At 40.3% G+C, this 10,921-nt stretch overlaps 2 protein-coding genes across 3 annotated transcripts in view; one reads left to right on the forward strand and one right to left on the reverse strand.

The window, feature by feature from the left end:
* The window catches only part of SERPINI1 (serpin family I member 1), a 68,289-nt gene extending 66,789 nt beyond the window's left edge, over window positions 1–1,500 (reverse strand). The window contains exon 1 of the mRNA XM_029214270.1: window positions 1,045–1,500. The gene's annotated coding sequence lies outside the window, so the exon portion shown is untranslated. The remainder of the gene's footprint in view (window positions 1–1,044) is intronic.
* Window positions 1,501–1,795: 295 nt separating this feature from the next.
* The window catches only part of PDCD10 (programmed cell death 10), a 39,314-nt gene continuing 30,188 nt past the window's right edge, over window positions 1,796–10,921 (forward strand). Inside the window, exons 1-2 of one of the 2 annotated variants that reach the window (XM_029215039.1) lie at window positions 1,796–2,056; window positions 2,434–2,602. The gene's annotated coding sequence lies outside the window, so the exon portion shown is untranslated. The remainder of the gene's footprint in view (window positions 2,057–2,433; window positions 2,603–10,921) is intronic. The other variant, XM_029215038.1, reaches the window with a different exon arrangement.

Genomic DNA, 10,921 nt, shown 5'->3' on the forward strand with positions numbered 1-10,921 from the left:
ACAAAAAGAAAAAGAAAATGAACTAGGCAAATAGCTTTTTACAGTTTTTTTCTTAAAAAAAGGCTGTAATTTTGTCATAGTTACACAAAGGTAGATGTGACTTTCATCTTAGTATTAAAACATATTTTCACCTATTGGTGTTTAATTACACTCAAAGAAATCACACGTGGTTTAATACTAAGAATAAACTATTATTTTATGACACTATTACATGCGTTAAGCCTGAGCCCATCATAACACATACTAAGGGAAATCATTTAGCATACACTGTCTAAACAGAAAAGATCCTTGCACAGCTTTTCTTGTACTTTTGTTTTTTAAAATGTACAAATATTACTAGACACAAATGAGAGAATAAGAAGCAGCTGTGAAGTACACCATACGTTCCCACTGTAGGCTGAGTCCTAGTCTTTGTTCCGATAGTTTAAAGCCACTGGAAGGAAAGCGAAGTGTCTCCATTAAAAAACATTTTTACATTATTGCTGGCAAAAGTTATACTTCTGATAGGTTCAGTCATCGTGATTATTCCTGACTGTATTTCCTTCTTTAATAGACATCTCTTTCAATTCTAGGAACCTGCAGTATAACCACCCTGGAAAACAGGTCGGTAGCAGGGCAATCTGATAAAACAACGTGAAGGATAGATTAAAGAAGAATGCTAAGTTATTTTCCTAGTGAAACAGTTCTGAAGTAATTCTCTATCAGTGACAAAATTTTTGTTTTTTACCAGCTACGCACCTATCCAAATATCATCCACCTTGTCCTCAATTAGCAGTTTCCTCAATATTAAAATTTCCCAGAATAGTTTTAATGGTACAACTCAAACCAAAAACACTAACCACGCCCTTTATACCCTGAGTCAAGCCACCTTTTGCTTTTTATCCCCCCGCAAACTCCAAAAACGTACATCTTTCACCTTAAAGGGTTTGCACCAGTTCCCTAACCCGAGTCAGAGACTCTTTTTGGCTGTGCCTTGATAAAATTCCTATTGGAAGACGCTTTCTCCCGGGCAGAGGAGACGCCCATAGAGGCACCCACGCTTACCTCCCACACACCTGCAGCCCCTGGCGGGATGCTGGAGCAGAGGCTCCGAGGACTGCGCTCCTCTCCTGTTCCTGCTCTCCTCTCTCCCGGGAAACTACAGTCCAGGCTGCGCCTTCTGCTGCTACAGGGACCTAAGCTCCGCCTCCCCCTCCTCTAGTTGGCGAATTCGGCAGCTGTTGCTCCTCCCCCTGCTGTTCCGGCTGTTGCCCTGGCTGAAGGCGGCGGGAAGCTGCTGCCCTGGTACCTTCGCGCTCCCCGCACTTCTGCAGCTGCTCTGCCGCTTCCCTTCCCCGGGGACCCCTCTCCCTTCACTCAGTGGCCTGACACCTACAGCAGCCTCCCGCCCCGTCCGGGCACCTCCGCGAGGAGCCCAGGCTCAACCTATCCCTGCCTGAGCCGCAGGTCTCGCCGCTCGGTGTGCCTGGTGCTTGGCCGCTTTCGGGGAAACTGCTCCTCCAGCCAGGGTGAATCCTCACACCGCGCCCTCCCTCCACCCTGCCTATTATTCCCGCGGCTTCCTCTCCGCCCGCGCAGCTCGACCGCCCCACATTCCCCACTTGGAGTTCTCCCCCCGCCCCGCTTCCTTCCTCGGCTCCGCTAGCCCGCCCCCACAATGGGTGAGTCGCCTGCTGGGCCGACCCTGCATCCTGATTGGCGCAGGTGAGAGCTGACCCCTCCCTTCCTCTTCTTTCCGTGCACCCTCTCTCTTTTTCTCACCTCCTCCCGCACAGACAGGGAACTCTCCTACTATTGGCTAAAAGTGTCCCCACCCATCGCCTAAGGCTCTACCGCATGGCTTGACGGGAATTGTAGTCTTGCATGTGCAGGAATTGCCGACAACACCGGCGAGTGGGACTACGAGTCCCCATAGGCCCCTGCGCGACTCCGGCAGGGCAGGATTCCGGACAACGCCTGGTTCCTCTCGGGTCCTTCCGGCGTCGCCGGAGTGAATTGATCTGGGAGTTGAAGAGGGCTCCAAAGGTGGCAAGTGAAGTCACTGCCTCAGTTGCCGGTAAGGTGTGGCTGTTCTGTCCCAGTCACCGTAGTCCCGCGCGGAGCAGAAGAGCTCTGGGGTCACACGGGGGTCGTGGCTGAGGCACTCGGGCTTGGTTCTGGCAGGCGGAGCGGACGGGGCTGGGAACGGGGCCCTATGGGCGTAAGCGAGGTTACCCTACGCGAGTGGCGTAAAGCGGGTTTGTAAATGCCGCCTGCCCTGCTCGGGCCTGAACGCCTCCAGGAAGTCTCCTCTAGGTGGGGGCGGGAGGGGAAGGGCGAGGTTGGCCTCTGGTGCCCCCGGAGGAGGGAGAGGGCGGATGTGCCTGGGGTGGGGTCCTTTGAAGGTGTGGCTTGGGGCGGGGAGATGAGGCTGCTGTTTTCCCCCTGCTTTAGAAATAGGAGAGGGAAGGAGTGGAGGAAGGAAGGGGCGCTTGGAGTCTGCTTTTGAGGTGACTCGGGTTATGCCCTCTGAGGGAAGAGGAGAACTGTAGAAGAAAGAGTCAAATGTTGACAGAGACCTACGGATTCAGTACCAGTTTCATGACGTGGTCCCTCTAAGGAGGTAATTTTACCCTAAGTAGAAAAGCTTAACGCTATAAAGATGTAATTCCTAAGATGTATTTACTGTTTTACTGTTTACTGTTTTCAAAGAGCATTCACAGTTGGATGCTAATGAGGAAACTGAGGGGATAAATGACGTGCCCAAGGTCACACAACGTAGGGACAGATCGTCTGAATCTGATCTAGTTGTAATCCAGCTTCTGCATCGGAGCTGCCGCACCAGAAAGGAGTAGGGAGTTTGTTTATTTTTTGAAGAGGGTGGAGGAAGTTGCAAAGTAATGAATTTTAGCTATTTCTAAGAAGCCATCTGTGAGGTGAAGAGTTTTTTTGAGCTGGAGAGAAATTCCTCAGCAAAAGAAAAGCACGCAATCTAACCTGTTGGAAAAATAAGAAGAATCAGTTTTAACTTACCTATTTTTTCCTTTTATTAGAGGTATATTAAATGATGGACTGTGCTACCATTTTAAAGGGTAGTTGATGGGACAGGAGAAAGTCAGGTAACAATACAGCTCATCCTTACTGGTGAAAGATATTCCTTTCCCTTCCTACCTTAGTCTTTACTCTGTTTTTTTACCCTCAGCTGAGAACAATGGGATTAGGATTCTTTCACGAAACTTATTTTACACTTTTTCAAATAATGCAGCAGCAAGAAAGAGTTTATTTCTAGTTGTGCTCATTACTAGAAAAGAAGATACGTTGCATTTCTTGGAGGTAGCATCACATTTTTGTTGATTTTTATTTACTTCCCCTCATTTTCTTGGCTCGTGTGTGTGTTGTGTGTGTGTGTGTGTAATTAATAACATCAGGCTCTTGTATATTTTATTTTTCTTAGCATCATCTATGAGTTTTAACTCATCCTTATTTTATATTAAAGAATGGAAAAATGGACATTTGTGTTTTATATTGAGCAGAAAGCAGTGTGCTTGTTCCAGTCTTACCCATTGTTGTGACCAATTATAATTACAGTTCACATATATTATTATTAGATAGTTCTTTAATAGAATTTTAGGAGTATGTTCATTGACATTAAGATCTCTTCCTGGTAAGTTTATAGCTAAAAATCGGGTATCTACTGATAGTAGGTAATCAGTCATGGTTTACTGTTGTATAAGTTGACCATTTAAATATGCAGTATTTTGAATGTACTCTGAAATTATTAAAATTATCCACAATGTGTTTAACTTTTGAATGCAAAAACACTTTATAGGATCAGAAATACTCTTACATTCGTCTTTGATTGAAACTCAGATGGTCTGGAAATTAATATGACTTTTAAAATGAAAGAGAGGTATGGTACTATAGAATGAAGTAAAATAAAAAATAATTAGTACCATAAGTAAGTAATGCAGTAGACAAGGAAGGAAGACTGACTGAACAAATGGAAAATTATGTGGAGGTGACTGGCTCAGTGCTGTGTTAGAAGGGTGCGGTAGTTTAAATAGACCATAAACTGAATATGAGTCAGTTATGGTAAAGCAAGAATGTGAAAGTATTTTCTATACGGCCATGTAGGCATTTGCTTTTTGTTGGAGGAAGTGAGAAATGAGTTCTTATTTTTGACATGCAGTTAGGAGGTTGTGGAATGACTTTTGAACCAAAAGTCAGGAAAATTTGGAAATTAGTAAAATTAATATAATGCATTTGTCTAGTGAGTGTTAGTTTTTGTCCTTGGTTCGATTCTACACCAACTGCTCTTCATCTCTGAGCTTCATTATAGTATTGATATTTCACCAATGGCGAATGGTGAGTAACGGAATGGCGGGATAATGTTTCTATTGTATTTATCATCTTTCAGTCACATGCTGGAGTACTGTGGTCATTTTGGAGCTCTGCACACTGAATAACTTAGGGCTCACAGAATGATGTGTACGCTTGTATTTTTATAGTAGTTTGCAGTTCACCAGTGTCCGTATTTATTGTCATTTTGGGTTTTGCAGGAGCCTTGTGTGAACTTTTGGACCTCATCTCTTATAGGGCTTAGGTTGTGTCCCATATACATGATCTTTTTTTCTTTAAGGATGTAAGATCTGTAAGAACAGGACTGTTGTGTTATCATTGTGTTTCCCAGTAGGTAAAATAATTGAGTACCTGTTTACAAAGAGAATAAAGAAGTTCAGATTGGTTAAGTGCAAGACCACGGAACTAGTAACGGGTGGGACCGAGGCATAATCCAGGTCTTCTGACTATAGATATTTAATATTGTGGAATAAAGACTCAGTTCCCTTAGATTATTTATTTTACATGAGAAAAAGACTTAAAATGATTTAAATATTCAAATACTGTTACCCTTTTACTCTGTTTAATGCTCACAGTTTCTCTTGTCTCCTATCTAGCTCTCCATCCTTAACCCCAGCCTTTCTCATTTACCGTGCTTTTCAATTACTACCTACAAAAGCTCTTTCCTGACCTTTGTACGTGTTACATCCTCCTGCCTGGGCTGCTTCCCCTCCCCTTCCCAAGTCTGGCCCACTCCTAGTTAATTTTCAAGTCTCAGTTTAAATGTTATTTCTCAGGGGAACCTTCTCTGACCATTGACCCCTCCTTCCCCAAACTAGAGTAAGTTCCCACTATATCTTCACCATACTCTGTAATTCTTTGTAGCATCATCACAAGAGGAACTTAATTATTTCTGTGTTTATTTGGTAAATGTCTGTCTCGCTCACTAGATTGTAAGCTACCTGAGCAGGGCCCTCATTTGTCATGTGCCTTACCTCACTACTTATACAGTAGTGTCTGACACAAAGTTAACTACTCAGTAATTATTTGCTGAATTTATGAACAAATGTAAGTGCATTCATGCACAGTGCCTCCAGCACTCTACTAGGGGCAGAAATACAGAAATTAATAAAGGAGACATGTTCCCTACCTTTGAATAAAAAGGAGTTATTTTCAGAAGTTTAATATAAATTGTAGAAAGATGTTTGTTCTTCCTTAGAGGTCTGTAAAATCAGGGTAGTTTTCTATGTGGACATGGCAAAGGAATCATTTTCTATTACAGCAAAATTTCTGTATAACAGCATTTTGGACACCTTGTCACCATCCTGCTTTTGCAAGCAACATTCATTATAACAGAATACAGATGTGGAAGAAACTAACTTTCAATGGATTCTGTTCTTCCCTAATGATATCTCATTCTTTCCTCAACAAAATTCATGCATTTTCCTTTATTCTTTGTTGTTTTGTTTCATTTTTTAACCACAGTATCTTCCTTTGAGTTTTTACCTTTAGTATCACCTGCCTTAGGCAAGGTGACTGTAAAATTGAGTAGTACTTATTTCAAAGGAGCTTATAGTTTGTGCTTCTTGAAAGTTTTCATATTTCAGTGAGTCTTATGGTAATATCTTATTTGCTTTAACCTAGATACTTATGAGAGTAAAAATATTATTTTCAAAACATACAGACTAAATTCAGGAAAAAATTGTGTCAGGTTTTGGTTCTGAAAACAAATTCTCTGATCTTTCACAGTACTGTAATAATGGCATAGAATAAATTCAACAGCTCTGTGTTGCTGTAGCTTTGCCTGCCTTCGTGAATTTACCAATTTACTCTTCCACAAGATATTGTTGAAAAGTGATTGCTGATATTTGGCTTTAAAACTTGGTAATGCTCCCAGTTTTTATTTTTAAATGTAAGTCTTTGATAAGTCCTAAATTTAATTTTTAAAAAGTAAGTCGCTGTGTTGTTTGAATCTTGGATAAAAAATTCATATTGACCTAGCATACTAATATGTGAAAGATAAAACTGAAGTACTGCTTCTTATATCTTGTTGGGTTATTAAGGTTTATACGATTGGTAATGTATGCCAAGAATTTTAAGCTAATTCCATGATAAACAATTTTTTTCCATAATATAAACTGCAGAAGTGATTTAGATGTTAAATAGCGTCATCGATGGTGTGTATTATTGCATTTGAAATGTTATAGAAAGTTGCAGTCTTAGAGATTTATGTTTTAGCAATCTGCACGTGCACACACACACACACAATGTAAAAAGTGAAAGCATCTTTATTGTAGCAGTTAGAAATAATTTATTGGCAGAAAGGTAAACAGTGTAGTTTGGTGGTCCATTTTCATCTGTGTGAAGATGAAGAATTCAGTTTTCTCATTTTAGCTATACAATTAATTGCATCTTGGATGTAATATAATATTACAGTTTTATTTTTCAAGATCACCCTTACATTTTTGGTATGTATAATCTTTTTTTTTTTAACCACTCAAAAAGTGAAATAAATATTCAGTCTCACTATGCAGTTGCCTAGAATCAGGTGTTGCTATTAAAAAAAAAAGAAAGAAAGAAAAGAGGATTTTTTATCAGCAAGCTTATGAATTATTGGGTAATAGCAGTAGAGCTTATTAAGTGGTAGTCACTACTGTTTACTTAGGCCAGTCCTTTGGAAATAAGTTTACCAGAAGTTAAGTTAGATTGCATAATAATGATACTTTGGTTCATGCATTTATCAAATATTTATTGAATATATATTATGTATAAAATTGCCTTAAATCTTCTTTGTACCAACCCTATGATGTAGAGGCACTATTACCCCAAGGTAAACGAGAAAACTAAAGTACAGGGAGGCTAAGTAACTTCCCTGAGGTCACACAACCACTTATTGCTTGGAATTAGGATTTGAATCCATGCTGGCCAAGTTAAGACACCATATTTTTAATCATGGCAGTAAAATGATGTTAGTGATTGAGCGCCATTGGAGGGCAGTTAGAGTTGCAGTTACAGAAAAGTTGTATCTTAGATGCTAAGGTCAGTGTGGCAGGCAAAAATTACTTATCTTCAAGCTTACTCTAAAAAAAACACTTAGGAAGTTACCACATTGGAAACTAACAGAGCGTCAACACATTTTTCCTCTAGCATTGCAATAGAATTACTTTTCCTTTGAGTGCTGGATCAGGTATTTAACTTGTTATTCAGAGATCATGTTGGAAAAGAAATATGTACATTATAATACATAATCACAGTGTGATTATGTGGAATCACAGTGTGGTGAGCTGCTCATTGTGAGGGACAACTATGGCTCTCAGTCTGATTGGCGGGGGCGGGGGGCAGCAGATCCATGTCTTTATCTCTTTCATTCTGGGGCTTATATGTGTGGAATGGAGTTATGATCACCTACCTATTTCAATAGTTCTCTTTTTTGTTGTTTTCTTCAAAAAAAATTGTTCAGCATGTTCATTGAATTTGCATAGAAAAGTGTATATATAGTATGACACAGGTATGCTCCCTGGAGTTACGTGAAGTGGCAGCTTAACATGTATTTCTTTATTGTCTCTCTTCCCTGCAAGACTGCACACCCTCGAGGGCATGGACTATATCTGGCTTTTCATCATCACATCTCTAACACTGCTGCTGATGTAGACTGACTACATAGAGTACTGAGCTAGGTACTAGAAAATAGAGAATGGAATAAAACTTCTCTACAGTGTTTATAATTTGGTGGATAATAGGGGATGGAAAGACCGTCATATAGACATTTAGCCATTCTGATATATTAAGTACTTGAACATGCATCAATTCATTTGATAATTTTGGGTCAGAGCTGATAGGAGAGGGGAAAATGATAGTTTCTCTAAGTTACCTTCTGGTCCCTGGCACTGAAACATGCCTTCCTGCTTTATTCAACCATCCTGTCTTCAGGATAAACTGGAACTCCAGTGGAGTTTGGAGTTCAGGAAGGACAAAATCCTAAGATGTTACACGTCTGCTGCCTTCTTAGACTTCATTAGGTTGCTGCAACCAAAGGCATTTGGGAATGGTAAATGAATCAGACATGGCCTCCGGACTTCAACTGCTCCCTATACCAGTTCACGTTGTTGCAAGGCTTTCTAATTGAATTACAAAGCATTTTGAATATGGTCTTTTATTCAGAAGTAGATACTTGTGGATGCCTTCGTCGGTAATCAAATTGGCATTTTGGCAGTATTTTCAAAACTTGAGAGATTTCTGAGGTCCTACCTTAATTTTGGTGTGCTTCCTTGAAAAATGAATTACAGTTTTGCAAGTGAAGGTTAGGTGGAATTGTACGTATGGTTTAAGCAGATACCATTCTATCTCCCTTATTTCTTCTTGTGACTAATAGAATTTTTATTTGAGATCAGTTGGGAGCTAAAGGTGAGGTTAAAGTTCATCATCATGATAGAATCTTGTCCTTATTAGCATCTGCTGTTAAACAAATGAGTCAGAGTCCACTTATCATCTGAGGCTAATAATTTTATCAACGTTTAAGTGCTTTGTGGCAGTGTTGTGGTGCAAAGAAATTTGATAAGGTAAGGTAAAGAAAATATACATTGCATACTGTGTAGAGAACCTTAAGCAGCTGTGTAGAGAACCTTAAGCAGTAAGGAGTCATTAAGTAAGATAGTAGGTATATAAGATTGTAAGTGTTACAGAGCAGGTAAGCCTGACCCATGTGGTACAGTCTCCTTACATTGTACTTCCAAGCATAGAGAACACAGGGACAGTATGAGAGCTTGAGTTTAATTGAATTTCTAAGGGGTTTTAAAGGAAAGCTTTAGCATTATATTTGAGAAATTAAAACATCACAAATACCAATAAAAAGGAAAATGAAAAGATGTACCTCAATTAAATGCTAAATGACTGTTCAGTTAGGCATTATTTAATTCATGAACCACTAGATTAAGAACTTTATGGGCATAAGTGAACACATTCAAGGGAACAGATTTGTTTCCTGCCTTCCAACAAATGTTTTCATTTAAATTTTGTTCAGACCAGAACTTAACAAAAATTAGGCATTCGAATAGGAAAAAAATTGAGGATTGTCACAACCAAAGAGACCTGTATCCTTTTCCCTGAACCTGTTGTGCAGAAATATCTTAGAAGCCAGTTGTTGCTATTTTTGTTGTTCCCATTTCCCATCAGCTAATTCAGAGGTAGCAAGCCTTTTGATTCTATTATCTTTTGGTTTTCCCATATAGATTATCCCCCTTTATGGATTATCTTGAGAAAATCTTTGATCACATCTTGATTTCACTCTGCTACTGAGCCTACTTCTGGGCCACGGCTTTCTTTATTAAATTGCTCTATGTACATTAAGAGAATAAAAAGTAATTTTAACACAGGCTTGCATTTGATGATCACATTCTTTTAAGGATTCCTAAACTATGTAATTTGCTTCAGATGATATATGTAACTTTTTTGGGTGGCCCAAGTAATTTATATATGCCTCCATTTGGGCAAGTGGGGGAGAAAAGGTTTTAAAAATATGCTATGTGGGGCTTCCCTGGTGGTGCAGTGGTTGAGAGTCCGCCTGCCGATGCAGGGGACACGGGTTCGTGCCCTGGTCCGGGAAGATCCCACCTGCCGCGGAGCCTACGCGTCCGGAGCCTGTGTTCCGCAACGGGAGAGGCCACAACAGTGAGAGGCCCGCGTACCGCAAAAAAAAAAAATGCTATGTAAGTGGCCTTTATGACATTGTTATATCAGTATTAGGCTATCCTTGTGTGTGCTATGCAGGGACAGGACTAGGGTAGGCAGGGAGGGTCTAGGGTACAAAATTTAAGAAGGCACTCACTCTCTGTCAGGCAGGTGAGACCTTAATTTTGTGCTCTAGGCATCTGGTTTGCCTCACCCTAGTTCCAGTCCTGATGCCATGTCAGGTTCATAGAATCTTGGATAAAACATTAATAACTAATAATATGAATTGAATGTTTCTTGTGTGTCAGACAGTGTAATGAGTACATGCATTTTGTACTCTTAATCCTGTGAGGTGAGTACCTCAATCGTTATTTCCAGTAATTTCTCATTGAGTTTAGAAAGAGATTAAATAACAAATGATATCACCCACCTGAGCAAAATTCAAACTTAGACCTTTGTTTCAAATCTAAGCACTTACCTACTGCTCTGTACTGTCCATCTGTAGAAAAACCTAATTACTTCTTGTCCATTTTATGATTTCTGTATTAAGAAGCTACTCCCCCAAATATGGAAGTTCTTACACTGACATGATGCAGGTAACTTTTAAAGTGAGTGAGTCAGAGGTCTCAGCAGCAGCAAATGGAAGATCCACAAACTTGTGTTGCTGAGCACCCTAGGGCGACCTTGAATCAGAGCCACATTCCCACTGGCTTCCATCTCCAAACACTCTGCGTGGAGTCTGGGGGTCTTGGCTCTCAGCTGCGGGACCAGTGGAGGACACAAAGAGCAGGGCAGGTGAGCCTAAAAGTAGATCGGTTTGGCAGACTAAGATGTCCTGTACAATAGCTTATAGTAGCTCAATTGCATATTTGTTTAAAATATCTGTGACTAGTTTCTTAATGTGAATTTCTGGGGACTTTTATTTCTAAATTGTGAA

The sequence above is a fragment of the Monodon monoceros genome, unplaced genomic scaffold (genome assembly GCF_005190385.1).
Source record: "Monodon monoceros isolate NGI ecotype Baffin Bay Population unplaced genomic scaffold, NGI_Narwhal_1 Super_Scaffold_11, whole genome shotgun sequence".
NCBI classification, from domain to species: Eukaryota; Metazoa; Chordata; class Mammalia; order Artiodactyla; family Monodontidae; genus Monodon; species Monodon monoceros.